The sequence below is a fragment of the Coptis chinensis genome, chromosome 3 (genome assembly GCF_015680905.1).
Source record: "Coptis chinensis isolate HL-2020 chromosome 3, ASM1568090v1, whole genome shotgun sequence".
In the NCBI taxonomy this organism is placed as follows: domain Eukaryota; kingdom Viridiplantae; phylum Streptophyta; class Magnoliopsida; order Ranunculales; family Ranunculaceae; genus Coptis; species Coptis chinensis.
The window spans coordinates 14,011,632-14,039,118 of NC_141458.1; the positions used below are offsets into that span (position 1 = coordinate 14,011,632).

At 38.8% G+C, this 27,487-nt stretch overlaps 1 pseudogene; it reads right to left on the reverse strand.

Moving 5' to 3' along the window:
- Positions 1-8,275: 8,275 nt before the first annotated feature.
- Positions 8,276-9,342, reverse strand: LOC147508097 (protein CLMP1 pseudogene; annotated as a pseudogene).
- Positions 9,343-27,487: the final 18,145 nt, after the last annotated feature.

The window sequence follows — 27,487 nt, forward strand, 5'->3', positions numbered from 1 at the left end:
TACCATTTTCAGTGTAAGTGTAAGTGTAGGGTATTAGAGTAGGGATTCATATCTATTTTTTGAATTTTGGTTTAAGAGGTGTAGGTTGTTAGCACTGTTCTAAAAATCGGTCTAGGCGGTCTCTAGGCGCTAGGCGGTGCCCAACCGACTCTCCTAGGCCCAAGTCGTTTACAAAATTGGTGGACTAATCGGCCACTAGGCGGTCCAGTCAAGTTTGTTTGTTTGTTTGTTTGTTTTTTTTTTTGAATAATTAAAAGTTTAAAATTAAAGACCCGTGTAGGCTTGAGATTTGAATGAGTTTAAAAGACTAAAGTCTAATGTAAATATATGCCACTATAAGAAAGAGTGTTTTTATATGAAGTCGATATTCTTCAACTATTACGCATTTTTGTAATAAATATATTTGTTTGTGTTTATTTTTTGAGTTATGGTAAATGATTTTCTTTATTTCTTATAGTATAGGTGTGTATTACTATATATATTATAAGTTATATTAGGAAAAAAAACCGCCTAGCGCCTAGCTCGGCTAGACTGCCTAGAAGGCCTAGGCGCTCTCCCACCGCCTGACTACCGCCTAGCGTTTTTTTAGAACACTGGTTGTTAGTGAAATGATTTGGCAGTGAGGATAGATAAATGCTATGACTTTGATAGTGTTGTTGGTAGTGATGGCGTAGTAAAGGTTTAGGTTGTTAGTGAAATGATTTGGCTGTGAGGATAGATAAATGCTATGACTTTGATTGTGATGTTGGTAGAGGTGGTGTACTAACCATTTAGTCAAGCTCCGTGTACTTGTAATAGAAGGATACAAGACAAGATGTGCATCAAACACCTTAAGTTTGCAGTTTAGTTCTTTATCAGATAATCATAGTGGTTGTTCAGGACTTAGGTTTTGAAGCCAAGAGGTAGCTTGTACATCATTAAAAACTTTTATGACTCCCATCGGATATGTGAAGGCCAAGTGCAAAGGCGATTAAGTCTCAGAAATATTGAACATGCTAGGCCTTAGGAACAAGGGGATAGGTATGAGCCTTGGTTTGGGTATGGGCGAGCCTTTGATTGAATAGCTGCAAACCCAGGTCTTCCTGGCTAGAGGATTTATTTTCAAAAAAATTAAATGAAATGGTGAGGGTTTTCCTGAAGTTTGATTTAGTTCCCCACCAAATTTCTGTTTCATTCTGGAGATCTAGTGGTGTACCATTTGGTGTCTGTTTACCGATTTCCTAGTGGGAGGTCCTATATGGATTTCTGCCTTCTGATAGGTGCTTATACCTTTTAGATTTCTTGCTCTGATAATAATACTGATGTGTTACTTGACTATTGTTGTCTGGTTTGGGGGATAGGAGGGGGTCCCCCCCTGTGATTGTGCTGTGGAGCTATTATGTCATATATATCTTCTATTTTCTTTCTCTTGCTTTCATCGTGTTAGTTTCTTGTTTGTTAGGGGACCTAAAGCATTCCTACTGTGGAAATGCACCTGCGTTTAAGTTGCTAGCAGAATACAGCAGGCTCTAGCCAATGCACTGTTGTGGGGAGAGTTGTTACATACTGTTGAAACACCCTGAAAACTGATCTTTACTGGTATACTGATGGCATGAACTCTTCTTACTGTTGCTACCAGATTGTAAATTCTTCTGGAGTAATAATGTTTTTTCACCCAGTTAATCTTACTACCTCTTCTTGTTGGCAAGAACATGTATTTATGGTGTTCTATAATCTATACGTCAAGCCAAGCTTCCTCCTGCTTCCAATCCTCTCTTCATTTCAATTTGGTCATTCATTTCGGAGAAAAATTAAGGTTTGTACCACTTCAACGTTGAAGTACTGTGAACTTACCTTTTGCATGTTACAACAGTAAGGACAAATGTTTTTTCCCAAAAAGGTACAATTATAGAAAATAAGTTATTGAATGCATCAAAATTGACAAAAGCTACTCCTTCATCCTAAAATGAGCTTCCCAGTCATCCACTACTAGCATTTTGCCCGGCCTTGTGTTTGTTTTATTAGTATTCAATTTCTTGATATGTATCGTGGATATATCATTTTTTTTAGAGATATTTTATATTGTTTCACATGCAAATAATGCGGATATATCCAAAATATTGACAAATATCGTAGTTATTATAGATATTTTTTGATATATCACGATATATTTTTGTATTTATTTGAAATATAATGGTAAATATTAAATAAAATTGTTATATACACAAAATATTGCCAAATATCTCTAAATATCGCAATATATCTCCAACGTTGAAATATTGTTGATATTTGCAGTCTCATATTTCTACACATATTGTGATATTTTTTTATCCATTGTTGAAATCTCAATAGATATTGTGATATTTCGCGATATTTTGTACTATGGTACTCGCCATGTGGAGGGGCTTGTTAAATGATTTTTTTTTGTTTTTCACCCCAATCATTGCCAATGTATAGTATTATCATGTAAAATACACTACTACACTACAATGTCATTTAGCAGTGTTAAGATGACATTGTACTATAGAGTGTTAAGATGACATTATAACCAGACAGGCCTTCTCTTAAACGGATTATCTGTTAACGGACATGATGTCTTGGGTAGCTTATTTAGTGTCTTGAACAGTTTATAGTGTTTTGAATAACTTTTTCATTTACTCTTATTATATGGTCGTGGGAAAAGCACTAAATAAGCTGTTCAAGAAGACACTAAATAACATGTCTGTAACGGATAATCCGTTTAAGAGAATTCCTGTATAACCATAATGCCTGACCGCCCTCTACATATAAGGAAAGTGTAAAATGGGAAGAAAAAAAAAAAAAACGAAGAGTAACGAAGGGGACTCTCTAAAAGGATAGCTCCTACAACATCCCTCGTGAAATACTACTGCACAATTCATAAACTTTTAGATCCCCTGACACGTCTTATGTAGAAGGAAGCAACTGCGTGTCATTGATCTTATAATGGCAATCCACAAATTTAACCATGAGTTCGTCTACCCCGAGGATATCCTCATAGGGACGACAGCCGAGACCGTTGGATCTCGGATCCAACGGTCCGAAAATCAAAAACAAACTCATATTCTCTCTCTTCCTTTTTGTTTTTGATTTTCGGACCGTTAGATCTCGGATCCAACGGTCTCGGAACACTCATCCCTATAAGGATATTCTCGTGGTAGCCCAGGTCTTTAAATTATAACTTTTCGTTTAAGACAATCAGAAAATAACTTTCCAGCAGTGATAGTTGATCTTCCCTGGACATCAGCACGCAAAAACTTTGCCCTCTGGAATTCACAGCCCTTGCAAACCGAAACTTCACACAATGAACACATAGACGAAAGTCTACATTGTCCATCCCAACAAGGCACAACGTTTTGCTTCCAATGGCAACAACACGTCCATAGCGGAGTTCATGAAGAGGTAGCTCGCTGGTAGACTTGATGCCCAATCCTTTCACTGACTTCAATAACCAATAACTAAGTCTGATGTTGTATGTTAATGATATGATGTAATTCTTGCCGGGTGATTTAAAATTTAGCATGAAGATTTTATTGTTTAATTACTGTTTCAACGTGAGCAGCATTGCAATTCTCACCAGAAACGATACATGCTGAATATTTAACAAATCTAGTTTTAAATTCCTGGCAGCTTACAATACAGGTGATATAATCTGATTAATTTTAGTTAAAGAGGGATTACATAAATTCAAAAAACATTATACGATAATTTTGTACTGAGTTTCTAACACATCCCTGGATGCACCGATTTCAAATTTTAAACAGAATAAAGATAAAGGAATGCGGATCACAAAACCAATTAAAAATGGATTAACATACTCCATAGTCCATACACGAGGTCCAAGTCACATCCCTATATCACTATATGCCGCTGATTTTAACACAACACAACAAATACAAAGGAAATGTGGATCACAAGTTCGCATTATTAGGATTATGCATCGCACCATTATTAAAAACAAGAAAAAGGGTTGCAATTTAAAAAATTCAACTTGTTTAACAATTTTTAACATTGGCAAAAGATGATTGCAAAAACTAGATATTTCTGGACCGTTAGATATTTTTTCAAAAGTGGACAACAATTTTTATGTAAGTAGATCATATGTACAAAAAAATTAGGTTTTAAATCATTTTGTAGGTGAAGTTGTGATTTGTTTTAGATTTGATACTAGTTTGGTACTTATTTTAACTCCTGCTAAAATAAGAGCATCTTTAGCAGTGATATCAACCTGGTGTTTTTTCAATTTCAGGAGAGCTACATGTTGATGAAAACACCAAAAAAACATCAAACCAAACACCAAAGCGACCAATATTTGGTTCCAGGTTTGATGCTGTATCAAATCACTTACGCGGTTGTAGGAACACCGCGAGGTTTTGCCAAAACCGCGTGGGCTTGGGCTGCTAAATGGGCTTCTATGTCGCGGTTTGCCAAAACCGCGCGGTTTTCCTAAAACCGTGTGCTCTCAATTACAACAACGAGCAAAAAACGGCTATATCTTTCTAACCCTATAAATTTAAACACTCACCCCATATTTTTACACTCACTTCTTTTCTCTACTCTCTACTCTTTACTCTCTATTCTTAAAACAACAATGAGTCAATAACCAAAATCAAAATCAAGAGGGGTTTCATGGCTACAAGTTAGTCAAGATGGTGTAGTAGGAAATGAGCAGAAGTCGAACGATTTTTGGGCTAGAATTCTAAATGCATTTCATGCAAATTTAGGAAGAATGACCGAACGCAACTTGACGGGTATGAAACACCGTTGGTCTATTATTCAAGCTAATATCAACAAGTTTCATGCTATTCTTTCTAAAATTCAAGTATCTTCTCCAAGTGGCTATAATGACAATATGATGGTAAGTATTTACTTTTTATTTGTTATTTTGATTAACAAATACATTTTTCAATTCTAATTTAGTTTTTGCTTAATTGGTAGGTTGAGAAAGCAATAAGTGCATATGCGATGCATAATGGGGTTTGGAAGTGGATGCATCCCCAATGCTATAATATGGTGAAAGACTCACCCAAATAGAAGAGGCTACAGTTGAGAAATGATTTGCATCCCACCAAAAAGTCGAAGTCAAACAGTGGGGAAGGAGGTTCATCAATTCCAATATCAACTGCGACAACTCAATCAATGGATTATGATCCACACAAAGTTCACGGGCTTGATGATAGACCTCTTGGAAAGAAAGAAGACAAAAAAAGAAGGCAAAAAGAGAAAGAAGAAGGTGATTCTAAAGTGGAGGAATCCGCTAAAAAACTTGATGCTTTTCTGATGGAACTTTCTAAAACCACCAAAGAAGGCTATGAATTGGAAGCTCAAAGACAGTTAAAGAAAGATGAGATGGAATTCGAAAAACTTCAATTGAAGAAAAGTTCGATGGATTGGAAGCTTCAAATCCAAAAAGAAAAACTTCAATTGAAGAAAGATGTGCTCCGAGTGCGAGAAGATGAAAATGATGCGAAAATATTAGGAATGAAATTAGAAGGATTACCCGAAGACGAGCGCAAAATTTTACAACTCAAAAGGGCAGAAATTTTACAAAAAATGAAGAATCGACTTGGCAATATCACTGGTAGTAGTCAAAATAGTGCATAGTCTAAATTTGAGTTTATATGTCTTTTAATTTGAGTTTGTATGTTTTTTAATTTGAGTATTTTAATTTGTCTTTTAATTAATGACGTACTTTAATTTAAGTTTGTATTTTAATTTTAATTTGAATGTACTTTAATTGAATATTTTCTTTTAATTTAAAGTTGATACTTTTTATCATTCTAAAAAAATTTGTATTTTCAAAATTCTCATATACGTAAATCCTTTCATAAAACCACAAATACATAGAAATAAACTTGGAACACAAATACATAGAAATTGAAACGATAAATAAACACAAAGTCTAAATGAAGTGCAAATAAAAATAGAAATCAAGTCTGCCCACGCCTACTCCACAAATGCTCGACCAAGTCATTCTTCAATTTATCATGAACAACTTTTGAACGAACCCTCTCGGCGTCAGATGCCCAACGAGATAGAACAAAGTGGCGTTGATCTTCAGATGCACCTTCTCTATTTGGTATTTCCAAATCAGAAATATACTGCGGGATATCCGTTTCGCGTTCATCTTCCACAATCATATTGTGTAAAATAATGCAAGCCCTCATAACAGTAGCCATGTTCTCCAAATACCATAACCTGTACGGATTCGCTAAATTAGCCCAACGCGACTGTAATATACCAAACGCCCGCTCTATGTCTTTTCTAGTAGCTTCTTGCTTCTTTGCAAAATGTTTGTCTTATGCAATAGTCGGTTTAGCAATCGTTTGAATCAAGGTGGCATAATTAGGATAAATACCGTCAGCCAAGTAATAGCCCATATCATAATGATGGTCATTCACAGTGTAGTTACAAGGAATTGCTTCATCATTGACTATATCATCAAATATTGGTGAGCGGTCAAGCACATTAAGATCATTGTGAGAACCCGCCATTCCAAAAAAAGCATGCCAAATCCATGCGTCACGATCGGCAACTGCCTCTAAAATCACTGTTGGTTTATGCTTATGGCCAGTGTGAGACCCTTGCCACGCGGATGGGCAATTCTTCCATTGCCAGTGCATGCAATCAATGCTTCCTAGCATTCCAGGCCATCCGCGTTCCTCAGACTCTTTAAGCAAACGTTGAATATCTGCAGCATTTGGTTTGCGCAAGTATTCACCTCCAAAAATTCTAATAATTCCATCACAGAAATAGCGCATGCATTCATGAACAGTTGGCTCAGCAACATGTAACATATCATCTATTAGATCAGCGGCAGTCCCATTCGCAAGCATTCGTATAGCAGCAATTACTTTTATTTTTGGGTTAATCCCAAACTTATCCGCACAATTAACTTTTTGTTGAAAATATGGTACATTATAATTAAGATGATTGAAAATACGAGTAAATAATGACTGACCCATACGAAATCGGCATCGAAAGTCGTGGTCACGAAATATAGGATTTACGCCGAAGTAGTTAGCATTTACACGAGCCAGTGTTGCCTCATACTGATGAGGCTTATATTTTCTTCCTTTCTTCGAACCACCATGTGGTCTATAAGAAGACTCCGCTTCTTGCTGACGCAATAAACTCAGACGATGTCGAACCAAAGGTAGAGCAATAGCCACTAATTTACGAGTTTTAACTGCAGTGTTATCATTTGAAGAGCTCAAGCTCGATGAAGAATCAGAAGAAGATGAATCAAAAGAAGATGAATGATCCATTGAAAAAATCTTCAAGAGTTTTGGTAGTGTTTTTTTTTTTTTGGCTCAAGGAGATGAGTTTAGATGAGAGGGAACATGAAAAATGAAGAGAACATCGCAAAACCAAGAGAGTTAAATGGTTATAGCACGCGGTTTCTGGAAAAACCGCGCGGTTTTGGCAAAACCGCGTGGGCTTGGATCTGTAAGATGGGCTTTTATGGAGCGGTTTTGGCAAAACCGCGTGGGCTATATGGCATGGTTTTGGTGAAACCGCGTAGTTGCTTGGTGTTTTTTTGATGTTGCTCCTAAAGTTGCTTGGTGTTTTTTTGGTTCAAAATTTTGGTGTTTTTTTGGTTGCTCTGCTAAAGATGCTCTAAGTGCCAAACTAAGTACAAAATCTAAAACAACCCACAACTTCACCTACAAAATAATTTAAAACCTAATTTTTTTGTGTATATGAACTACTAACTATAAATAACATCTCTACAAAAATTCAACTTAGTTATAACTATAACTTAGGACACACCTATCCGTGTCACTATAACTTAGGTGAAAATAAAACGTAGAATTGGAGATTTTTCACTTATGTATACTATATTTTACAAAAGGAAAACAATAGTTTCCAACTTTATTGGGAAAAAAAGCGTCAACAATGGGGATTTTTGTGATGGGCAATGATGATCAATTTTCTGACCCCGACAAAAGCCTGAAAATTTTATGTAAAACTGATGAACTAAAAAATTTGAGAAATATTAAAAACTACGGGGTACATTTGGCAAGTTCAGACATTTCAAAACCAGGTATGATGTTTTTCATGATGTCTAGATCAATCTCCGCAAACATCACGTCTTAGTTCCATGCCATTGTATGATATAAGTGATCTTTAGATGCTAGATTTACTCTTTCTAAAATAAGTGTGGTCAACATGGGTAGTACATGTTAATTCAATACTAATGCTTGAGTGACAAAGAAACTCCACTGCCTCACTCCAAACCATGTGATGAGCATATATGGTGACAAATGATAACAACCTAACTCACTGGACAAGAACGAACTTCAAGTCCATCTGAAGCATTATTGATCTTTAAGTCACATGGGCTAGCCAAGCCATATGGCAGCCTGTTGCAATTTGCAAATTGTAGCAGTATAATGGAATCTACAACCCATTCTATATAAATGCGACATACCTTGAGAGAAGATTCGAGAAAGTAGTCAAATATCACTTGGCACTTATTAGGCCCAAGTGGAATTACTATGGATTACCGAACTTGGGTCTTTGAGTTTGGGTTAACTAGTATTACCCCCACTAGATGAGCCAATTAGGATTTCCCCCTCACAAGATGGGAAATTAGGATCTTTCCCCTAAACACACGGTCAATTTGATTTGACCGTTAACTTTCAAGTCAAACAATTGAAAATTACACAAATGCCCCCACCTAATTAAAATTGAATATTTTTTTTTGAAAACAATGAGGGCATTTGTGTCATTTTCAATTGTTTGACTTGAAAGTTAACGGTCAAACCAAGTTTACCGTGTGTTTAGGGGAGAGACCCTAATTTCCCATCTAGTGGGGGGAAATCCTAATTGGCTCATCTAGTGGGGGGTAATACTAGTTAACCCTTCATTAATTCTCTGTTCCTCCAGTCTCTCCCACATTGCAGTAGCGGCCTTCGTCTTTTCTTTAGCATCATTAAATAGCTTAATGGTTTCTGTCGGATCCCAAGTTTCCAGATCAACCTTATTTGCCAAAGTAAATGACCATTGTAGCTTTGCAGTCTCAAAATGTTGTTGCCCCAATGCAAGCAAGCCTTCGTAAAAGTCTGGCTTGATTTTGAGTGCTTCCTCATACTTCTCCCCTGCAAGGGCATACTTCTCCTTAACCCAGTCATAAGCCAGCTGAAGCTGTGCGGTTATCACCTCCTTTGACGCGTTGTCATCTAACGGGATACGCTTCCTAGCCGCACACATGTGAACATTTCCCCAGTTAAAAAAAGCCAAGGCAGCAACTTCCTGGAACTTTGAAGCCGCCATGTCGAATAGGCTTTGAGCCTCTTCGCTCGTGACTGCCTCTTCAAGAGCCTCATAACAGAGCTCCATCCCAAGCTCATTATCATCATGTCAGACACTAAACAAACACATACCCAAAAAACATGGTTCTGAATAGACCATATAAGAAGCCATACAGACAAGTACGCAACATGGTTGCCGTTTTACCAACTACAAATTACTTAGTAAATTATGGTCCCAAGGTTAGTGAAACTAGCACTTAAGCAATGCTTTACACTAAAGACCGGCCTATGCTAACATACAAGCCAATCAGATTGCATCCATCCTAATAGCATTTCTAATGAATAGAAGAGGAATGTCTTCTAGGAAATCATTTGATCCTTAAGGATATCCATTGGTTCAAGCTATTACATTTTGTGACCTTCCATCTACATGTGTCCTATGCATATAAATGATAAAAGATAGGCACCATATTTCCCATAAAGACATGATGCCCAACACAGAACATGGCCAATAAATAAGCAGCATACAGCCTTGAAAGCTTACCTGTGATATGTATTCTTTCAGTCTCTTATTCAAGCTCATAAAAAAATGTATTGCCTTCTGGACCATTAACTCTGTCCTTCTTCAAATATTTACACACAATTCTTTTTCTTTTTAGTCCGAGGATACAACGGAAACATCTTCCACATTTTCTTATCAGATTTTAGAAACTGCACAAAGATTGTCATGGTTCAAGCACTCTAACCTTTGTTGCACAAGAGCCTTTACTGCCTGCTTGAGGTTACCAAGAACTGGATGACTTTCATCAGTTTCCTGTAGTCCCAGTCACTTCAAATGATGCCACAGATTTTCTGAGAACGTCTCACATACCAGATAACCTAAATAAGCCATAAGACAAAGTTTTACTTCGACTCACATACAACAATCTTACTTTCTCCAATTTGCTATTAGACATCATATGTGGACAAAAAAAAAAAGGGCAAACTTTGTCTATGTACCTGGAAAAACGTCATAGGAAATGAATGATGAATCTCTCTTCCTTTAATTCCATCAGAATTGAAATCAGGCTCTCTGATTTCAAGTCACTTTTGGCTTATGGTTCGTCTCTTCTCCCATTTTGGATTCACTCTGAGGAGAAACTGAAAGTGCTTGAACTTGCAGTTAATAATCACGTTTCTTGGCTTTCTGAGCCTAGACAAGCAACTGAAGTTTCTCTTTATAGAGGTGATAGTATCTTAAAGCCGAGCACTATAGCAGATTCGGAGTTGACTATCAAGGATGAAGAAGTGTTTCCTACTTTTCAGAACTCTCACTCTTCTCCCAATGTTGATACGCGAGTAATCCAGGAAGAAGCAGAAGACAAATGTAACCACAATGATGTCAATGGCACACATATTTTGTCATCTGTATCTCCTTCTGGACCTCTAGGCGATGTTGCAAAACAACACATTAAAGAAGTCAATGAAACTGGTCTTAAATCTGCACCTCCTACTGTTGAAGATGTGGACATGGAAGTTGAGTACAGAGTCTATTCCGCACACTATAAAAGCTTGCCTATTTTTTAAGAACTATATAAGAGTCCAAATCATATTTGATATCTACTCCCTAATAACATAACTCTGCGGACAACAATCCTAATTAATTTAGAATTTAGATTACAAATCAAAATATAAAACCTTTTCTGAGAAAAAAAAAAACAATGGTCAATATATAAAGGGCTCTAAGGAGAAACAATTTAATATAACTTCTGTGACCTCCTACGTGATTAATCTCCAATATCTCAACTGTAACATAATCTTGGTCTATTAATTGATTGCTCAAAGGTATGTTTTCTCAGTTCTCACTACTATTCTATGATCATCAAACCTATTAATATATTACTTTTATGTTCTTCAACTTGCTACAACACAACTCATCTCATCAACAATTAGACTATTCATCACATCTGCAATCTTCTTATACATTACAAATTTTAGTTCACAATGAACAATACCAGTCATGAATCCCATCAGAACAACAACTATTCTAAAGTGCTGGTCTATCCCTAGACATGGCAATCCATCGTTTATGCTCTGTAAGAAACTAAAGTTGTTCAAGGAAGCTCTCAAAGGCTGGCCTAAGTTTAGTTCCACGGATCTACAAAATCAGGTGGTAGCTGCTAGGGCCAACCTAGAAGACATCCAAATGCAAATGCAGAAGCGTCCTTTTGATACCCATCTTTCTTTTCTAGAAAGCCGCCGTAGATTTGAGCTTTGCGATCTTATGCTTATGGAGGAGTATGATCTCATGCAGAGGACTAACACTGACTGGTTATCCTTTGGTGACAAAGGAAACACTTTCTTCCACAATGCTGTAAAGGAAAAGAAGATAAGGAACAACATTTGGTCTATTCTGGATACTCAAGGATATCAGCAGGAGGGACAGGCTAATGTTGCTAAGACTTTCATATCCTTCTATAGGGATCTATTGGGTTCCTCTTCCTCGCCCTCTTGTAATCTTGGGTTTCTGGAGCAGCTTAATCTTCAGGAGTTGCCTCTTGAGAGTGCAGATAGTTTGATCAAGGATTTTGATATCATGGAAATCAAGGAAGCACTCTTTTCTATGGATGATAACAAAACGCCGGGGCCTGACGGGTTCAATGCCTTCTTCTTTAAGAAAGCTTGGGATATAGTTGGGGAAGACTTCTCTCTTGCAATTCAGCATATGTTCAATCGGAAGTTCATTCCAAGGGGTATAAACTCCACCCTTCTTTGCTTGATTCCAAAAACCCTTGCGCCTTCAAAGGTTGATGAATTCAGGCCCATTGCCTGCTGTAACACTATTTACAAGTGTGTGGCCAAGCTTCTAACAAGCAGGATGAAGGAATTTATGCCACTCATAACTTCTGCGGCACAGTCAGCCTTCGTCCCAGGCAGGAACATCCAAGATAATATTATTCTTGCGCATGAGCTTATTCGAGGTTACAACAGAAATCTGGCACCGGGAATTGTGCAATCAAGATAGACATAAAGAAGGCCTTTGATTCATCAATTGGGAAGCCATGGGTATGATTTTTTTGAGATTTGGGTTCCCTCCTATCTTCATAGAATGGCTTTTCGATGTGCTTCACCACCCCTCTTATTCCATTATCATCAATGGAACATCCGGAAGGATTCTTCGAAGGTGGACAAGGTCTTAGGCAGGGCGACCCAATTTCACCGTATCTATTTGTCCTGGTGATGGAGGTGCTCTCTGGCCTTCTAAAGCAAGCTCTCTCTGCTGGCCACATTCACCCGCACTTTAAATGCCGGAAGCTGAGTATCTCTCACTTATTTTTTGCGGACGATGCTATGATTTTTTGCAAAGGAGATATGGCATCTATTCTTGCAATCAAGGAAATCCTAGTACAGTTTTCGCTCTTCACAGGTTTGAATATCAATTCAGATAAATCATCTCTGTTGGTTGGGTGTATGTCACATGCACAGTGTCCGACTTGGCAAATGCTTTGGGTATACCCCCTTATCTCTCCGCCTCTTATATATCTTGGTCTACCGTTAACCTCATCAAGGTTAGGTATAACGAGATTGTCTACCTTTAGTAGAGTGGTGACTTCTCGGATCTCTAATTGGAAGAATTTTCTTTTCAAGGGAAATTAGAGCTTGAACTTATCCAATCGTTTCTCTCATCCTTTCAAGTATCTTGGTCCAAAACCTTTGTTTTACCAAAGAAAGTCCTGGACAATGTTTCTAAGATCTGCGAACGTTTTTTCTATGGTGGGGCCCAATATGACAAGGAAGATGGATCATGCCAGCCATGAGGTATTAAGGTATGCTAAAGATCGTGGTGGATGGGCATGATAGATGCGGAACTTGGAACAAGGCGCTTATTGCCCCGATCTTTCGATTAGCCGAGAAGGATGGATCTCGTGGTCAAACCGGACTTGGAGCCAACATATAAAGCAATCCTTCTTTTGGACTATGAAAATACCGACAAAAGCTGCTCTTGGGTATGGGGATTTCAAGCATCGGAACATTGCTCGGAAACATGTCCGATATGTTATAGCAGATGGGACTAACACCCTCTTCTGGCATGATCCATGGTGCTCAGGTCAACCGCTTTGGAAATCATCAGAAGCGAGACACTTGATAAGTGCTCAAAAAGTGCTATTTAACCCTCGATTATGCATCTTGTTTAGCCATCTTAGTGGACTAATAGTGTTTATAAGTTGTGTTTTAAGATTCTACAGGTAAAAAAGAGAGTTTTGTAGAATATTAGAGAAAATGGGGTAAAACCGAAGTAATTCGAGCATTAATGATCACATGGGAGGTCCGTGGACAATCATGGAGAAGGCCAAGGAATTAGAGCTATTAAAGATGCGACTTGGACCTATTTTAAAGTCTATTTGGAAGCCCAAGGCCAAAGGATTCGTTGCTTGGACCAAAGCATAAAAAGAGGATAGAAGGATAGAAGCGTAAGAGAGAAAATCGGCTTACGCGTGCGGGACGATGGATCGGCGTCGAGGCCCATTGATTGATTCGTCTAGGACGATAGATCGAAGGCCCGTCGACGCATTGATTAAGTCTGGGACGCATGAATAATGCGTCCAGATGCATGAATCGACACTGTGGCCAATTCCTTCTCAGTTTTGGACATGAAGTTGGACTCTGAAAGAAACCTATTTGTATTAGGAAACAAATGACAGTTTGAAATGCTTCTAGAGCTCATTGTAACCCCTATAAATAGAGGACCTAAGTTCCTCATGTAATTGCCAATTCACTTATATTCTTGTCTCCAGAACTTGAGGCAGAGAGTCTTAATAAATTATTCTTTCTAGTCTTATGTTCTTCAACTCTTCTTCTTCTTGTTCTTCCTTCTATATGGAAGGCTAATCTTCTCCTTCAAGGGAGGAGATGAAGCCAGTGCTTAAGGTTTAATGATTCTTCCGGTTCATGGTGTTCTTGTCCGGGTTAGTTCTTTATGTTTATAGTTATTAGTTCTATTGCCCACACCAGGGGATGGAAGTATAGAATAGGGTTTATGTTTTGCAATATTAATATCATGCTAGTGTTATTTACTTTTCTTCTAGTAGTGTAATTCTTTAGAGTTAGGGAAGTATTCTTTGTGTTGCCCTAGAAGGGGTAGCTCAGGGAGTGGCTGCCTAGGGGAAGTATTCTTTGTGTTTACCTTAAGTGGTGATTCATTGAATGATCGCCCTATTAGGAAGTACTCCTTGATGTTGCTCTTGGTAATACATTGAATGGCTGCCCGAGCTTACATAAAAGGAAAGAAGATATTAATAGCATAAATATAGGAACAACCTTAAGTAGAGTTAATTGTTAAACGATGTTTCGTCCAAGAGGGCATCGGCACTTGCTCGATTGCCTAATTGGAGTCTACTTGTAAGAACAACCATGAAGCAGAAGGTCATAAGTCAAAAGTATTGGTGGATTCTAATCTCTTGAATTCTCTCTTTTATAAATTCTCAATAGTTTAGTTAGTTTAGCTTAGTTTAGCATTAGAATCTACAATCTCTACAATATTAGTTTTTAATCCCTCAAACCCCCTTTCCAGTCCTGTTCTTCATATAAACATACACTTAAAAGTGGAACGATACCCTACTCATCCTTTACTTATTGAGGGATAATTAGGTTTTGATACGCTTCTCTTTTGTTCAACGACCATACCACATTACACACACAAAAAGAGGCTGGTCAAATGGCGCCGCTGCCGTTTTAAGTTGTTTATGTTTAAGGTTTTCTTTCAAGATTAGAACTTTGGATATTGAGGTAATTTTAGCCGCATCATCCAACCTTTTGAGAAAGAAAGAAAGAAGCTTGAAGGACATCTCAAGACAAGATCTACCATCGGGTTAGTCGAATCTTCATTCTTTTTATTGCTTTTCTTAGTATAGTTGCATCATAGTTTAGTTTTATTGCTTTCTAGTATAATTGCATTTAGGATCTTTTCAACAATTGAAGTTGTAAGCCAACACAAGTGAAAAATCAAACTCTAGTGTTTCTTGTCCGAATCTTGACAAACGGACTATCGCCCGTAGGGGCGATGGTACTTAAGCAATCCAAGTGATTCACCATAACCCTAGAAGAGACAACTTTTAGACAATCCGGGCGAGATACTAGCTGCAAAGCCCAACCCAGTTGAAGAAAAGTAGTTTTACATTCTAGTATAATTTAGAATAGTTGCATAGTAGGATAGTTTTTGTTATTTTCGCATAGAATTTTCTAGTGTATGCCCCGTCGTCCATATCATCGTCCAGTAAGAACACAACAGTGGACAAGGTTTAACAACCGACTCACAAGAATACTAGACGAGATTGATACAATGGCCGCAAGCAATGATGGAGGTGTTTTGGACACCAATAATCCTGAAGCTATCCCTCCCATGCAAGCACAACAGAGGAAGAAGCTAAGTGATTTCTATTCACCAATCATTGGAGACCCACCAAGCAGTATTGTTTTTCCAGAGACAGAAGCTAACCAGTTTGAACTTAGAGCATCAGTAATCTCTATGCTTCCAAAGTTCAATGGTTCGCATAATGTTCAAATTTTATGTTCACATGAACAAATTTCTATCATCCTCGAGAACTTTCAAGAACAGAATATCGGGGATGAGAGTATCAAGTTAATTTTTCCACTCTCCCTCGAAGGTAAAGCATCCGAATGGTTAACCTGCGACAACCGATCAATTCAATCAACAACCGGGAGAAGTTGAGAACAAAGTTTATGAACAAGTTCTACCCACCCGAAAAAGCGGATGCCATGCAGCCAAGCCATCGGCAATTTCAAAGGGAAGGTGATCAAGAATATCATCAAAGTGGGAGAAATTCAATAATCCGCTAGTCTCATGTCCACATCATGGTTATGATAAGAGCAATAATGGCTCATTTTTTCTTTTCGAGGACTTTCTACTATGAACAAGCGGATGATCTGACCAATGCATCAAGGTAAGTTTACATCATTGGATGGAGAGGAAGCCTACAACTTTCGAGAATTTAGTGAAGACACTCAACAATGGAGTACTAGCAACGAGGACGTAGCTAGAGTGGAGGGGGTGCCGAAGAAATTTGGCAACCAAATTCAAGAAGACCCAAATCAAGCAATGCTATCAATTATGGCAAGCCTATCAACAGGACTTGAAAATCTGAACAAGAAGTTTGATCAGTTCTCCATGAATCCTCCAAAACCAAACAATTTCCAAGCTAAACCTCAGCCATCCAAGCCTTGTTATACCATTTGTGAGCTATGTTCTGATGAAGGCCACACCACTGAAGAGTGTTCGTACTATCTGGATACTAATGCAGAGGCATGTAGTATCAACTCTTTAGGAAGAAATAACCAGTTCAATCAGGGACAAAATTATTGGAAACCACAAAATACAAATCAGAGGAATTTTCCTCCAGGATTCCAAAATCACCAAATCGGTTCGAATAACCGATGATCGGCCCAAAACCGCCAAAGAACCATACGTAAATCAACGGTCATGCGGAACCAACAATACCAAGCCAACACAAACGCAGAGAGTTAGTACGGATCTTATGAGTGGATATATTGCCCCTACGCCCGAAAGCAAAAGCGGTTACCCCACATCGGAAGAAGCTATCACCACCATTGTCAATGAGCTGAAACGGACAAATCAAAGAACCCGAAGTTGGAGAATAACTTTAGTGTCATTCAAGGCCGATAGGGCAAATCGCTGCCGCTTTGACGGAGAGATCAAAAGGAGCATTACCAAGCCAACCGAGCCAAACCGAAAGGAAGAGGTGTCCCGCAGGTAGATAACCCGGAGATTACTCATGAACAAGTTAATCTTTGCCACCACCTCGAGGTCGCAAGAAAGTTGATAACAAGATTGTCTATGAACCGGAAAAGATTCCGTGGAGCCTAAGGTAACTTATGTCCCCACCATCCCACCCAGTTCTAACATTCCGGATATATCTAGTGTTGTGCCACCCAATCAAGTAATCGCTGAGAGAGAAGTCAAGGAACCTTTGTGAAAGTAAAGTAAGAAGAAGCCCATCACGAGTGACTCCACCTGTCACTCCACTATCTGTTACCAAACCAACCAAAGCCGAACGAAGAGAACCGATATTGAAGAATCCACCATCACCATTTCCTTCGAAACTAGTGAATACCAGAAAGGATGACCAGTACAAGGAGATTTGCGATGTATTTCAGAATTTACTGATTAATATCCAATTTCGACCGCCATCAAGCAAGTTCCCTCATATGCCAAGTTCCCTGAAAGATCTAGTAAAGTTAAGAAGACCAACATTTCAAAGAAGCTTTTATCGCCAAAGATGTTCATCGCATCTACAGAATCTATCGGTTGTGAAACCGAAAAGATCCCGGAAGTCCAACTATTACATGCAATCGAGATTCTTTGGAGGAACAAGCTTTATTAGATTTGGGTGCCGGTGTGAATCTTCTACCATATTTCGCTTCACGAAGTTGGGCTTGAAGGATCTAAAACCGAATCGATGTTACTTTACAAATTGGCGTGATAGATCAATGAAGATACCTAGAGGACTCATTGAAGACGCCATAGTCAAGATCGAAGACTTCTATTATCCCGGTTGATTTCACAAGTACTAGACCACGTAACCTACATCCGGGTAGGCGATACCAATCATTCTAGGCGACCATTCTTGGCCATCCGAAATGCACTCATCAACCGTCGAAACGGTAATATGACGTTATCCTTTGGTAATATGAGAGTCGAAAACCAATATCTTCCATATCGTTATTCGGCAACCACGGGAGGTGTGTCTTTGGAAATGAGGTTTGTATGATTGAAGCGTTAGCACGGGATTATCGACTCATTCATATCCCTGCCGACAAATTGTCGAAAAGCTTCGGCTGGATTTCGGTGTGGAGGAACTTAGTGTTGAGGCAATGCCTGATGGACCATATAAAGAGCTTAAGAAAGAGCCGCCTAAGCTAGAATTGAAGCCTTTGCCGTCTACACTCAAGTATGTTTTCTTGGGAGATTTGGGAACCTACCCAGTAGTTATTTCATTAGATTTGACTGTGGAGCAGGAATCCAGGTTAGTAGCACTTTTAAAGGAACACAAGTCAGCTATAGGTTGGACAATTGATGATATCAAGGGGATCAGCCCTATGATAGTTCAACATAGGATTCATCTGGAAGAGGATTCCAAGACTTCTAAGCAAGAGGTTGTCAAACTCCTTGACACCGACATTATCTACCCTGTTTCGATAGTCGATGGGTTAGTCCAGTTCAAGCTGTGCCGAAGAAATCCGGAACCACAATAATCGAGAATGAGAACAATGAGTTGATTCCAACCAGGATTCAGACTGGATGGAGAGTTTGCATCGATTATAGGAAGTTGAATAGCGCATCGAGGAAAGATCATTTTCCATAGCCTTTCATCGATCAGATATTAGAAAGATTAGCTTGACAAGCTTATTACTGCTTTCTTGATGGTTACTCAGGATACTTTCAGATCCATATTCACCCTGAGGACCAAGAGAAGACATTCACATGTCCTTTTGAGGATTGTCTGCATCATCTCTCCTTAGTCCTTAAACGTTGTTCGCGATACCAACTTAGTTACGAATGGGGAAAAGTGTCACTTCATGGTAAAGGAAGGGATCTGGCTGGAAGGAATTCTAGTAGATCGGTTTAAAATGTGTCTACAGGAAGTAAGCATCTTTGTCGAAAAGATCGGTTTGAGATGGAAACCTAAGTACTCCCCACACTGTTAGTTTATGGGATTTACTCCCCTGTTGACCTTCAAAGGAAGATAATTTGTATGGCTCATGTAGGGTTGGTAAAAGTCCATTTGCACATAAGAGGAGAGTGCATAAGCTAGGTTCGTAAGAATTGCCATTCAAACTTGTCCCGGTTCTGACCATTAAGAGAAAATTGTTGGTACAAGGTATACTTTTGTCAATCACATGCTGAGAGAGATCAGAAGAATTCCTACAAAGTGGAACCGAGTGGGTGGGAGTACAAGTCTTGAGGATCTGACTATAAAGGACTCAAAAGTCTTGAGGATATGACTTTAAAAGACTCACATTACGTCTTCGGGATCTGACGTAAAAAGACCTAAATATTTGTTTCTTGAACTAATTCTGATATTCGGCATCAATGGTAATATCCTACCTTTTTCTCATCCATTTCATTTACTTCTTTATACATTGAGGTCAATGCATGCATAAGTAGGGGGTGTATTTGAGAAATGAATTTCGAAAATTAGTTTTCAAAAACAAAAATATTTTTGTTTCTATATCAGTAGCATGAGAAAAATGAATTTTAATGATGAGTCTGGGATATAGATTCTATACTGCTTAGTGTGAGTTTGATAGATAGTTGATATTATTGATTTCATTACCGCTTAGACTATTTATTATGCTCGGACATAGTTCTTATTGATAGAATTCTTTATCAAGGCACCACCATAATATTTGGTCAGTTTTGTGTACTTTTGCTAGAAGAGAGATTTAAACCCCTAGTAAAATTTGGAAGTAGAATTTTTAGACTTAGCCCGTGAGACTTGAGCTTTATACTCATTCTTTGAGAGTTCTTATTTAAAAATCCGGTCTTAGTGACTCATCATCTTTCAGTTCTTTATGTCGTTGTAATATAGTCTCATTATTCGTTGATTTGGTTAATCACTTAAGTGACATCAACCGGGAGATAGCCATTAGGTCTTGTAGTCTATTCAAAAAGCAGTATCATAATCGATAAGTCAAGTAGTGAACCCATTCAGCCTTTATCCCACCTAGTAGGACCATCATGTTAAACCTTTGCGCCTTTACAATAAGCCATTTTCTTTCATAAAACCCTTTACCCGTCACCCAACTCCAGACAAGGAGTATAGCCAAAATCTTTATCAGCCATACCCATATGTTTCTGAGAATACGAGGGGCATAAAGAGGAAGAAAGACCACAAAAGGAAGATTACAAGGAAATACCAGAGAGATACAATGAATCCCATCATTCTGTTGAAGCTAGTGGAAAACAAGCATATCCAGTACTAATCAAGGATATACCACTGAGCTTTAAAAAAAAAAAAAAAAGTTGAACAGAATGGATGGAAAAGCTAAGACAAAGGAAGAATTTTCTCTGCAATACAGAATTTGAAGAAATCTTCCAAAGAAAGAAGCAAAACCCTTAGTGTTTTAAGAAACAACCTTAGAATCCTTTTTACCTTTCCTTCATAAACCAATACCCAAGCCAAGTTACAACCCATGACTTATCACTACAGTATGGTACGAAGTCTAGAATAGGTGAGAGGATGCTAAAGTGAAGGACCCGACACTTCATATGTGATTGACATTCTTTCCATGAGACTACTTTTATTCAGAAGTCTATTTTTCAAGGTAGTATGTGGGATGTTCGTATGCATTATTCTTTTCCCCACATACATGAGGTAAAATAGTAGACCATCTTCTGAGAGATTCTTTGTTGAAATTATGACTAGTGAAGATTGAAAGTCGAGATTTATCTGTCTAAAGGTAAACTAGGGATTCCGTTTCTTGGATAGGAGAGTATAGGAGATTGACTAAGTACACACATAAGCCTTGATTGAGAATTTTGTTAATTTTTACTATCTCCCATCATAATCTATGAGTCTTTGCAGCAATGTAGTTAGCAATGGAGACCGGCCTATTGGAGTAAGCACTAAGTGGGTAAGGAATTTTCTCTCTCAAAAAATACTATCATTCTTGAACATGCTATTGATTGATTTTGTGGGTATATCACCTGAAAACCCTCACGAGACTATAACTCGTCCTTTTGGGGACCTTAAAGGTTTAAAGCCTTGTTGCATATGGTAAATGCAATCGCGATGCCTGCGAAAGTGAGTTAGGATTTTATTTTTGTTATTAGGATATGATTTTGATCACTTATCTATTTTTTTATCTTATTTGCTAAGAGACTAGCAAAAGGCTAGTTGGGAGTTGTGATAAGTGCTCAAAAAGTGCTATTTAACCCTCGATTATGCCTCTTGTTTAGCCATCTTAGTGGACTAATAGTGTTTATAAGTTGTGTTTTAAGATTCTACAGGTAAAAAAGAGAGTTTTGTAGAATATTAGAGAAAATAGGGTAAAACAAAGCAATTCGGAGCATTAATGATCACATGGGAGGTCCGTGGACAATCATGGAGAAGGCCAAGGAATTGGAGCTATTAAAGATGCGACTTGGACCTATTTTAAAGTCTATTTGGAAGCCCAAGGCCAAAGGATTCGTTGCTTGGACCAAAGCCCGCAAAAGAGGATAGAAGGATAGAGCAGAAGAGAGAAAATCGGCTTATGCGTCTGGGACGCATGGATTGAGCGTCCAGACGCATTGATTGCGTCTGGGACGCATAGATCGAGCGTCCAGACGCATTGATTAAGTCTGGGACGCATTATTACGCATGAATCGACACTGTGGCCAATTCCTTCTCAGTTTTGGACATGAAGTTGGACTTTGAAAGAAACCTATTTGTATTAGGAAACAAATGACGGTTTGGAATACTTCTAGAGCTCATTGTAACCCCTATAAATAGAGGACCTAAGTGCCTCATGTAATTGCCAATTCACTTATATTCTTGTCTCCAGAACTTGAGGTAGAGAGTCTTAATAAATTATTCTTTCTAGTCTTATGTTCTTCAACTCTTCTTCTTCTTGTTCTTCCTTCTATATGGAAGGCTAATCTTCTCCTTCAAGGGAGGAGATGAAGCCAGTGCTTAACGTTTAATGATTCTTCTGGTTCATGGTGTTCTTCAATCAGGTTAGTTCTTTATGTTTATAGTTATTAGTTCCATTGCCCACGAGGGGGATGGAAGTATAGAATAGGGTTTATGTTTTGCAATATTAATATCATGCTAGTGTTCTTTACTTTTCTTCTAGTAGTGTAATTCTTTAGAGTTAGGGAAGTATTCTTTGTGTTGCCCTAGAAGGGGTAGCTCAGGGAGTGGCTGCCTAGGGGAAGTATTCTTTGTGTTTGCCTTAAGTGGTGATTAATTGAATGTCCACCCTATTAGGAAGTACTCCTTGATGTTGCTCTTGGTAATACATTGAATGGCTGCCCGAGCTTACATAAAAGGAAAGAAGATATTAATAGCATAAATATAGGAACAACCTTAAGTAGAGTTAATTGTTAAACGATATTTCGTCCAAGAGGGCATCGGCACTTGCTCGATTGCCTAATTGTAGTCTACTTGTAAGAACAACCATGAAGCAGAAGGTCATAAGTCAAAAGTATTGGTGGATTCTAATCTCTTGAATTCTCTCTCTTATAAATTCTCAATAGTTTAGTTAGTTTAGCTTAGTTTAGCATTAGAATCTACAATCTCTACAATATTAGTTTTTAATCCCTCAAACCCCCTTTCCAGTCCTGTTCTTCATATAAATATACACTTAAAAGTGGAACGATACCCTACTCATCTTTTACTTATTGAGGGATAATTAGGTTTTGATAAGCTTCTCTTTTGTTCAACGACCATACCACATTACACACACAAAAAGAGGCAGTGTCAACATTCCTTTGCGCTACCAATGGATGCAAAGGTCAGCGAAATTCTGTCTCAAGGTAACTGGTCCTCTATGGTGGAATCTATCTCGGACAGCTCCTTGAAAAACCGCATCTTGAATACGGAAGTGAATAGTTACCTAGACAAAGATGAGGTTATTTGGTCAGCGAGTAATAGCGGAGAATTCTCGATTAAATCAAAGATATTCAAAAAAGGAGAGACAAAAGGATCGCTTGATACGAGAAAAAAGACCTTGCACTTCTCGAATGCGATTCTATGTGGTATGTCTTCTGAGCACTCAAAGCATTTATTCTTCGATTTGTCAATACTCAAAGGTGTCCGGGCCTTTGTTAAAAATTACCTTGGACTAGGGGAGCTGGTCAAAGACTCCTCGTCATAAACTCATAATGGTATAGTATTTTCAGGTTATGTCGGCAAACCACCACCTGTGCTAATATCTTTAAAGCTTTTATTGGAGCTACGGTCCACGAGATTTGGTGCGAAAGGAACAGACGGAAGAAGAAGAACATCTTGTTGACGCCCCAACAGTTAATCTCAAAGACTATGACCACAATGAAACTGTACATACAGAAAAATCTAACAGAGGTCAAAGATTCTTACTCTCTGCGAGCTCTTGCTGAAAGGTTGGGACTGCATATGAACTTTAAACCTCAGGAAGTTCTTTGGTGCAAGTGGAAGCCAGCGGAACAAGGTGCTTACATGGTTAACACTGATGGTTCGGTCCAGCAAAATGCAAGTGGGTATGGAGGGGCTATATGAGATAGCTTGGGTAATGTAGTTCGCGCTTATGCAGGTTGCTCGTCAAGGAACTCAGTTATATACCAGGAAATCCAAGCCATTGCAGCTGGGCTTAAGCAGGCCCAAGAGATGGGTATAGAAAAACTAGAAGTCAATTCGGACTCTCTGGGAGCCATAAACATTTTGAAAGGGAATGAATGCAGCCCATGGTATTGTGCTAAAACGGTAGCCTACATTAGAAGTATTACTTGCTCCTTTGCTAAATGCTCTTTTAGCCATACCTTTCGAGAAGGAAATCAGGCAGCTGACTATCTTTCAAAATTGTATAGATCGCCAGATGATGGTGATGTTGTATTCTCTCCTCCTCTAGACGAGAAGTTACATCGTATCATAGAGGCAGATAGAATAGGAACTATGTATCCCCGTTTTTCTTCTAATACAGGTTGAGGTCAGCCATAACCTCTAGATTAAAAAAAAAAAAAAAAAAACTTTTTGCACAAGAACATGGCTGAAAAAGGATATAAAAGCATAAAGGAGATCAATGACACCAACGGAAGTTACATAATAAAAGTCAAAGTGAGTAGAATATGGGAAGCAACCGACTTCAATACAGATAAAATCAAAAGTTTAGACATGTTGCTGATAGATGAGCATGTAAGTATAAGTATTTTAAAAAATTGCAAATATTAGATACATGAAATTTTATGATTTGACAATTTTAAAATCTAACAAGGAGATCAGATACATGCCAAAATCCCAATTTCCTTTGTGCTCAAATATAAACCACAGCTGAAGGAGATGTTGTTGGGGTTTATATTAATACCAATCGATTTCCCCACTACACAGATAACTTGTATTTGAAAACAATTCAACTCCAGACAAATTCTAAATATCAATTACAACCTATGCTAACATGCCCAACTCGCTAAATAACTATTAACAACATATAATAATGTAAAGTAGAATTATACGGATACCATAACACAAAGATATACCGTGGTTCGGTCAATGATGCCTACTTCCACAAGAGCTAATCCTTTTATAAAGTGGGAAGGAAGATTACAATCTCTCCTTTCAGTCTCTCACCTTACTAGATCACTCCTCTCTCTTTACAGAATTGTCTCTCTGTAAAGGTTGTCTCTTAATCTTAATTGCTTTCAAGATTGGGTTTCTCTCTTTGTTCTTGTGTATTTTTGTGTCTCTTATGGGTGCTAGGTTTTGACAAAAACTCTAACCCTTCTTGCAAACTCATGGTCCACAAAAAATAGAATTCTTCTGAAAATAGACTTGGACGCGGGGTGCACCTCGAGGAAGAACAAGCTGAGCGCATGAAGAGCTGAAGTGCCTGGAGGTCGACCAAGGCATGAGCGCTGGGCGCTCGAAAGCGTAACAAACTGAGCGTGAAGTGCACGGAGGTCGAAAGCAAAGCATGGCGCTGCCCGCGACCTTTCAGGTAAGACCAAATTGAGCGCATGGTGCGCTCAGCCTTCTTCATGCAGACTGAACTTAAATTTCTCCTCATGTGAGGGATAACTCTAACAATCTCCCCCTCCCGAACAGTGAGGGGGGATACCTCCATGCAATATCCAAATCAACAGGAGGAGTCTGCAACCATTCCGGCGATAGGACAACAAACATCAAACTTACCTTTCGATAAGACTTTGGTCATCATATCCGACCCGTTCTTGTCAGTATGAATCTTCTCGATACACAAATGTTTGTCTTCCAGTACTTATCTAATCCAATGATAACGCACGTGTATGTGCTTGGATCTAGAATGAAAACTCGGATTCTTGCTAAAATGGATGGCGCTCTGACTGTCACATAGAACTACAAATTGTTTCTGCTTTAGCCTTAGTTCGTCGAAGAACCTCTTCATCCATAGCATCTCTTTGCAACACTCAGTGGCTGCAATATACTCGGCTTCTGTAGTAGAGAGGGCAACACACTTTTGTAACTTAGATTGCCAAGAAACTGCTCCCCCTGCAAAAGTAACCAGATAACCGGAGGTGGACTTCGTCGAGTCAACATCACCTTCCATGTCTGCATCAGTGTAGCCTTCAAGTAAGGTCTTACTTCCACCAAAGCACAAACACGATTTGGAAGTGCCCTTGAGATATCTCAATATCCACTTAACACCTTCCCAATGCTCTTTCCCCGGATTTGATAGAAATCGGCTTACAACACCAACGGCGAAAGCAATATCCGGTCTTGTACACACTATGACATATATCAAACTGTCCACTGCGGATACATAAGGAATCTTTTCCATCTGACTCTGCTAATGCTCACCCTTTGGACACATCTCTTTGGTCATGCGGAACTCGCCACCAAGCGGACAACTGACTGGCTTTGCTTGATCCATGTTGAATCTCTTCAATACCTTCTCAATGTAGCTTTCTTGAGAAAGCCACAACTTCCCACTCTTTCTACCATGAGTGATCCACATCTCAAGTATCTGCTTTGCTTGACCCAAATCCTTCATCTCAAAGGACTTACTCAAGTCTTTCTTCAGCTTGGATATCTTGTTGATGTTCATGCCAACTATCAACATATCATCCACATACAGCAAAAACACAATAAAATCCCCATCTAGAAATCTCTGAACAAACACACAATGATTGGAAGCAGACTTTTTGTATCCTTGCTTTGCCATAAAGGAATCAAACTTTATGTACCACTATCTCGGTGCTTGCTTCAACCCATACAAGCTTTTTATCAGCTTGCATACTAGGTGCTCCTTGCCTTTGACCTCAAACCCCTCTGGCTGGTCCATGTAGACATCTTCTTCAAGGTCTCCATAAAGAAAAGGTGTCTTAACATCTAGCTGCTCAACCTCTAGGTTCATACTTGCGGTCATACCCAATACCACCCGGATAGAAGTCATCTTCACTACAGGAGAGAAAATCTCATCAAAGTCAATCATTTTCCTTTGACCAAATCCCTTCACAACAAGGCGAGCTTTGTGCCTTGGGTGAGGATTATTCTCCTCATGCTTGACTTTGTAAATCCACTTATTCTTGAGAATTTTTCGTCCTTGCGATTTCTCAACTAACTCATAAGTGTGATTCTTATACAAAGAATCCATCTCTTCATGCATGGCCTTCAACCACTTCTCCTTGTCTGTACCTTCAAGAGCCTCTTTATAGTACATAGGATCTCCACCATCAGATAGTGAAACATACGTATATGGTGGATACCCGGTTGAAGTTTGTCTCTCTCTGTCTATCCTCCTTGCCCCATCTTCTAGTGCCTCAGGAGGATGCACTTATGCTTGCTCAGGTGGTGGTTCATGCACTTCATCTGCATATTCTATATCAATAGGTTCTATCCCATCATGAGCAATATGATCATCCTTATGAGCTTCAAACTCATGGTTATCTGCATTCTCAATGCCTTCTGCACGTTCCACAATAGGAACTTTTGGATCTGAATCAACAAGATCATTGGTAAAAGCCTGTAGCTTCTCACCCTCCTCTAAGTCTGCTATGGTTTGGTCTCCTAAGAACACAACATCTTGACTTCGGATTACTTTCTTGTTAATCAGATCATAGAGTTTGTAGCTAAACTTCTCATCCCCATAACCCAGATAAATGCACTGCTTGGCTTTGTCATCAAGCTTGGATCTCTCATCCTTCAGAATATGCACACAAATGCCCTGCACCCAAATGCCCTCAAGTATCCATAATCAACATCTCTGCCTGACTATACTCTTTCTGGATAGTCACTATTCAGAGGCTTTGACGGCGATAGGTTGATCACATGCAAAGCTGTACGCATTGCTTCTACCCAGTAGCTTCTAGGTAGCTTAGAGCGAGATAACATGCATCTCATCCTCTCTACAATGGTACGATTCATTCTCTCTACTATTCCATTCTGTTGCGGTGTCTTGGGAATGGTCTGCTCATGACGAATCCTATGACTCTGGAAATACTCTTCAAACGGCCCTATGTACTCACCCCCATTATCTGAGCGAATACATTTCAAAGGCTTCCC